Source organism: Xenopus laevis, chromosome 4L (assembly GCF_017654675.1).
Source record: "Xenopus laevis strain J_2021 chromosome 4L, Xenopus_laevis_v10.1, whole genome shotgun sequence".
Lineage (NCBI taxonomy): Eukaryota > Metazoa > Chordata > Amphibia > Anura > Pipidae > Xenopus > Xenopus laevis.
Window position 1 is genome coordinate 4804378 of NC_054377.1, and position 7433 is coordinate 4811810.

The following is a 7433-nucleotide window of genomic DNA, read 5'->3' on the forward strand; positions in this document are numbered from 1 at the left end:
ATTTGACGGTTTTGCCAATAAATAAACTCGAAAATTCGAAATTCGAATTTTCAATTCGACCCTTGATAAATCTGCCCCTTGGTGCTTGATAGGCAGGTGTCTCAGCTGACACTTTTTCCCAGGGCTGGTCCCTGGGGGGAGGGTCTACTAATGCCGCCCTTGTGTCATTTCCCCTTATTAATTAATTTATTGCCCATGTAACCCCCGCCCCTAAACTTGTGCCTGTCAGTCAGGGCAGTTTTTCTGATGGGAAAATCCCAAAATTCTCAACCGACATCTGAAATGTACCAAAACTCTAGCACCGGGCTGTGAAGTGGCCCCTTCCTCCTACACAGTAACAGAGGGGCCACAGGGGGGATGTAAATTCTAAAGATGATATTTGGGCAACGAGCAGCCAGAGGGTGGGGCAGATATAGAGTCAGATTAGAATCAGGAGCAGTTGAAGGTTTGGATTACTGTGTACCCCCGGATAAGATGGTATAACCCCAGCAGAAGGCTTATAATGGCCCATATGCCACTTGCCCGTACGTTAGTCATGTGACTGCCCCCGGCCACTCCCAGGCAGCTGTCCCAGCGCACACCTATCATTAAGGAGGAGGGAGCGTAACCGTTTTCTGCCTCTCAGTTATTTCATCTGTTTGCTTCTGTCATTGGAAACACATAGGAAGCTAAAATAAGGTCTTAACGGGGCGTTTCACCTTTAAGTTAACTATTCATAGGTTATAGAATGGCTAATTCTAGGCAACTTTTCAATTGGTCTTCATTATTTATTTTTTATAGTTTTATAATTATTTGCCTTCTTCTTCTGAATCTTTCCAGCTCTCAAATGAGGGTCACTGACCCCATCTAAAAAAAAAACAAATGCTCTCTAAGGTTACAAATATATTGTTATTGCTACTTTTTATTAATCAGCTTTCTATTTCAGGCCTCTCCTATTCTCTTATTCAAATCAATGCATGGTTGCTAGGGGAATCTGGACCCTAGCAACCAGACAGCTGAACTTGCAAACCGGAGAGCTGCTGAGTAAAAAGCTAAATAAGTAAAAAAAAAACACAAATAATAAAAAATGAAAAGGAATTGCAAATGGTCTCAGAATATCACTCTCTACGTCATACTAACAGTTTATTTAAAGGGGAACAAATTTAGAAAGATGTAGACCGCACCTCCATTAAAAACATATCCTTTATTATGTGACTATTAGAAACATAAAATAAAAGTCCGCATCATTGCCTGACGCGTTTCGCCCAGAGGAAAGGGCAAGGCAACTCGTAAATTAAAGGAAATAGCCAAAGAGTCGATTATATTTGGATATAAATAAAGGAACCCCGTTTAAAAATCATTATGAAGGTCCAGTTATGTCTGAGCCCCCCACTTTGCTAATGGCATGAGTACAGATTTAGGAAAATATCAGGGTGTTGGCCATTCTCCCTGTATGATCAGGTGTATAAGAACAATTTTGGGATATTCACTGTATGATATAAATATATAATGTAATAGAATTCCGAGCCTTCTGCTTAGATAATAAGCCCCACATATCAGGAATTGGCATTAGAGCCCCAAGGTCGTGCCTGTGTCATAATGATGATGTAATAGTAGTTCAGCAGGTTTCCATGGCAACAAGCACAATGGGAAATATGACATCACTGCGGAATTCTTTAACGTTTCCCAAAAAAAAATGGTAAAATGCTGGAAAATCTGAGCATTTTATGGTTATTTTTGGAATCAGTAGAATCGGAGAGAAGGAACATTTTGAAGGGCACGGACCGCACCCCTATATGGAGAAAATTATAGGAATCCAAAATAAAGAGAATTTATAAGAGGTGACGAGTGAAGTTATAAATCTAAGGCAGCGATTGGCTGAGACAAGGGGGTGGGGATAATTATTATTATTATTATTATTATAAGGGGTTGCAGCAAATTATTTCATAGGCAAATCTTTAATTTTCCCCTGTGAAACACACAATAAAAATATTGTTATGAAATAAATGATTACAGGAAAATACTTTCCCAATATCTCCATCTAATTATGCAGGAGCTTCTCTTATCTTGGCTGCACATTGTAAAGGGATTATAAATTAAATGTCATGTGTTTTATGTATTTAATGGGAGCAGAGACCCCAATCATTCTGTCCGGCAGTTACTGGGGACTTATCAGCCGACTGCAGGGATCAGGGAGGAAACACAAGAGCTGAAAATGTCTCAGAACAATCCAGGTAATATATGAGGGGCCAACGGAAATGGGGAGGGCCACAGCCCTGAGCTCATTGTATTTGTCTGACAGAGAGATTTATTCTGTTCCGCCCTCCCTCCTGCATAAATCAGCTGAAAAGTCTGAGAAACACAGGAGCTTCCACTTTATTATATCGTCTTAATTGTGATACTGGGCCCCCTTAGCTCATAACAAGGTTACAGATATATAGAAACATTGGGGTGTCACCCTGCTATAGTTCCAGGGGTACCCAGGGTACAAATAAACAATCACCCCAAATCTCCCCCTAACTGGCCTTCAGACTGGGCCCCCTTAGCTCATAACAAGGTTACAGATATATAGAAATATTGGGGTGTCACCCTGCTATAGTTCCAGGGGTACCCAGGGTACAAATAAACACTCACCCCAAATCTCCCCCTAACTGACCTTCAGACTGGGCCCCCTTAGCTCATAACAAGGTTACAGATATATGGAAACATTGGGGTAACAGTCACCCTGCTATAGTTCCAGGGGTACCCAGGGTACAAATAAACACTCACCCCAAATCTCCCCCTAACTGACCTTCAGACTGGGCCCCCTTAGGTCATAACAAGGTTACAGATATATAGAAACATTGGGGTAACAGTCACCCTGCTATAGTTCCAGGGGTACCCAGGGCACAAATAAACACTCACCCCAAATCTCCCCCTAACTGACCTTCAGACTGGGCCCCCTTAGCTCATAACAAGGTTACAGATATATAGAAACATTGGGGTGTCACCCTGCTATAGTTCCAGGGGTACCCAGGGTACAAATAAACACTCACCCCAAATCTCCCCCTAACTGACATTCAGACTGGGCCCCCTTAGCTCATAACAAGGTTACAGATATATGGAAACATTGGGGTAACAGTCACCCTGCTATAGTTCCAGGGGTACCCAGGGTACAAATAAACACTCACCCCAAATCTCCCCCTAACTGACCTTCAGACTGGGCCCCCTTAGGTCATAACAAGGTTACAGATATATAGAAACATTGGGGTAACAGTCACCCTGCTATAGTTCCAGGGGTACCCAGGGCACAAATAAACACTCACCCCAAATCTCCCCCTAACTGACCTTCAGACTGGGCCCCCTTAGCTCATAACAAGGTTACAGATATATAGAAACATTGGGGTGTCACCCTGCTATAGTTCCAGGGGTACCCAGGGTACAAATAAACACTCACCCCAAATCTCCCCCTAACTGACATTCAGACTGGGCCCCCTTAGCTCCCAGGGCAGTGATTTATAGGACAAATGGTAAATCTCTAAATTTATTTCATATATATAAAGTTTGCACATAATGTATCTGAAATAAATGCTGATGTGAGTTGCAGCCTGCACTGATTCCCATGCTGCCCTGCATCTAAATGAAATGCTAATTAGACATGCAGGATGTGGATTGTATGTTCCTGGTTTTAAATGGGGGAGGTGGAATCCTCTGTGTTTCCTGCTGCCTGGAAGAGAAGGCTGCGCCTGGACTCCTAGTGTAAGGCTATTGTACCACTTAACAAGATCTCTGGTGGATAGATTTTTTTGTAGCACATGGGGCATATTCCCTTCTGGAGGAGAAGCTCCTAATTGTGACATTGCCTAAATGACAAGTATTTCTTTCAAGTTCTGGCCCATCTCAGTTACTGGAGAATGCGCCCTATATGCATGGGATCTTTAGGGCTCTTACACACGGGCGGTTTTTCCTGCGCTCCCCTGTGTTGCACTTTCCTCTGTTCAGCCGCAGGGGAGCGCAGGAGTAGATGCACCCAATTATTGTGAAGGGGGCTGTACTCACACAGACGCATTTATGCGCCAAACGCAGGTGAAATGCAACATGCTGCGCCCTACCTGCGTTTGGCACTTACCTGCGTCTGTGTGAGTACAGCCCCCTTCACAATAATTGGGTGCATCTACTCCTGCGCTCCCCTGCGGCTAAACAGAAGAAAGTGCAACGCGGGGGAGCGCTGGAAAAACCGCCCGTGTGTAACAGCCCTAATACAGTCATTAAAGGGAAAATTTCCCAAGGGTTCTATTTAAAGGGGTTGTTCACCTTTAAATGAACTTTAGTATGATGTAGAGAGTGATATTCTGAGACAATTTGCAATTGGTTTTCATTTTTTATTACTTGTGGTTTTTTACTTATTTAGCTTTTTATTCAGCAGCTCTCCAGTTTGCAATTTTAGCCATCTGGTTGCTAGGGTCCAAATTCCCCTAGCAACCATGCACTGATTTGAATAAGAGACTGGAATATGAATAGGAGAGGCCTGAATAGAAAGATGAGGAATAAAAAGTAGCAATAACAATACATATGTAGCCTTACAGAGCATTTGTTTTTTTAGATGGGGTCAGTGACCCCCGTTTAAAAGCTGGAAAGAGTCAGAAGAAAGCAAATCACTCAAAAACTATAAAAAAAAAAAATGAAGGCCAATCGAAAAGTTGTTTAGAATTGGCCATTCTATAACATACTAAAAGTTAACTTAAAGACGAACCACCCATTTAATATGATCCCACCTGCAGCGCTCACTAATCCCACCCAGAGGTCCGACCAGAGGATCTGGTTCTGTGAGTCCCACTAACAAGTCGCCAGGGATCTGGTTATAAATCCACAGGCCACGTTCAAGTAAAATGACAAACAATAGTCACGTGTCGGTTTCCATGTCCTGCGGCATTGACGTTCCATGTACCTATGAAAGCAGGTTAAGCAGGAACGGCCTTGTTCTCTCACATTCCATTCTCTGTGCGTCAGTGAAAAGCAACAGATATTACTTCCCTGAATTCATATTGTTCCCCAATAGCTACACGGGATTGGATCAGTGACAACTTAGGGTGCAAGTTTTCTGCCAATGGAGTGGTCCGTCAGGGTGAGATTTAGGGTGCTGTTTTGCTCTAGGAGCACTATAGGGTGTTCTCTCCAAACTGCCACCTCAGAGTGGGTACTAGTGATGATCACCAGCCATGGATTTGCGGCGAAATTCTGAATTTCGCCATGGACAAATGATTTCATGAAACTGCGGCCAAAGATTCTGCTGCGGAAAAATTCCCCATGAAAATACGCCCATAAGAAAAAAAAACCATTGACTTTAATGCATTAGGGCAAAAAAGGCGCCATAAGAAAAAACGGCCATTGACTTTAATGTATTAGGGCAAAAAAGTCGCCATAAGAAAAAACAGCCATTGACTTTAATGTATTCGAATAAAAAAAGTCTCCTTATAAAAAACGCCCACTGATTTTAATGTATTAGGGCAAAAAAGTCTCCTTATGAAAAACAGCCATTGACTTTAATGTATTAGGATAAAAAAAGTCGCCGTAAGAAAAAACGGCCATTGACTTTAATATTAGGGCAAAAAAGTAGCCAATAACGAAAAACGGGCATTGACTTTAATGTATTAGGATAAAAAAAGTCGCCGTAAGAAAAAACGGCCATTGACTTTAATATTAGGGCAAAAAAATAGCCAATAACTAAAAACGGGCATTGACTTTGATGCATTAGGACTAAAAAGTCGCCATAAGAAAAAATGGCCATTGAGTTTAAAATTAGAGCAAAAAAGTCGCCATTAAAAAAAACGGGGAATTGATGGCACTCGGAGCACTTTGTTTTCCGAAGTCAATCGAAGTTGCCTCACAAGGAAACTTCGGGCGACTTCGGAAAACAAAGCGCTCCAAGTGCCATCCTGCCGACGATTTACATTCTAGCCCGCGGGGAGGCAGTTCGGGGAGATTAGTCGCCCGAAGAAGAAGTGGCTTGTTGCTGGGCGACTAATCTCCCCAGTAACTTTTTGTGCCCCCGCCCTTATGCATTTGAAGAAAAAAAGTCGCCATAAGAAAAAACGGCCATTGACTTTAATGTATTTGGAGGGAGAAAAATCGGCTCATCACTTGCGGGTACAGGTTGAACCTTGTTTAGAGAGACAAGCGAGGTGATTAGGTGCCTCCCCATTGGCTGAAATAAGTCTCACGATCCTAAAGGTTCAACTATAAATAAATCCAAGATCCATGTTCTTCCCCTGCAGATCCCCTGTCCCTGTACATCATAGAGATTATTAAAGGGAAAATCCTCTCTACATGTCCCATTACACTCAACCCCTTCACTCTCTGATCTCTTTGATGTCCCTGCCCGGCCCTTTAATCTCACTGTCGCCCAACACCGGGGTCAGAGGTCGCCTTTAAATGATAGTGACAGGGGCCAGGCATGGTTAGTCGACCAATCACACGCAGCTCATACACAGGACTAAAATCATAGAATGGGACAGAGGAGATTTGTTCTCTAGACAACAGTGTTTTGTATGTTATACATTTCTTTATATTAGGGTATCACTTACTGTGTGTCCAGAGCATTTTATACTAAGCACAATTCAGCAGGAACAGTCCCCTAAGTTTGCTCATAGTCTGTACAGAGAGATCCCATAAAACTATGGCAGCATAGGTATTCCCTGTACTAAGCACAATTCAGCAGGAACAGTCCCCTAAGTTTGCTCATAGTCTGTACAGAGAGATCCCATAAAACTATGGCAGCATAGGTATTCCCTGTACTAAGCACAATTCAGCAGGAACAGTCCCTAAGTTTGCTCATAGTCTGTACAGAGAGATCCCATAAAACTATGGCAGCATAGGTATTCCCTGTACTAAGCACAATTCAGCAGGAACAGTCCCCTAAGTTTGCTCATAGTCTGTACAGAGAGATCCCATAAAACTATGGCAGCATAGGTATTCCCTGTACTAAGCACAATTCAGCAGGAACAGTCCCCTAAGTTTGCTCATAGTCTGTACAGAGAGATCCCATAAAACTATGGCAGCATAGGTATTCCCTGTACTAAGCACAATTCAGCAGGAACAGTCCCCTAAGTTTGCTCATAGTCTGTACAGAGAGATCCCATAAAACTATGGCAGCATAGGTATTCCCTGTACTAAGCACAATTCAGCAGGAACAGTCCCTAAGTTTGCTCATAGTCTGTACAGAGAGATCCCATAAAACTATGGCAGCATAGGTATTCCCTGTACTAAGCACAATTCAGCAGGAACAGCCCCTAAGTTTGCTCATAGTCTGTACAGAGAGATCCCATAAAACTACGGCAGCATAGGTATTCCCCTGTACTAAGCACAATTCAGCAGGAACAGTCCCTAAGTTTGCTCATAGTCTGTACAGAGAGATCCCATAAAACTATGGCAGCATAGGTATTCCCTGTACTAAGCACAATTCAGCAGGAACAGTC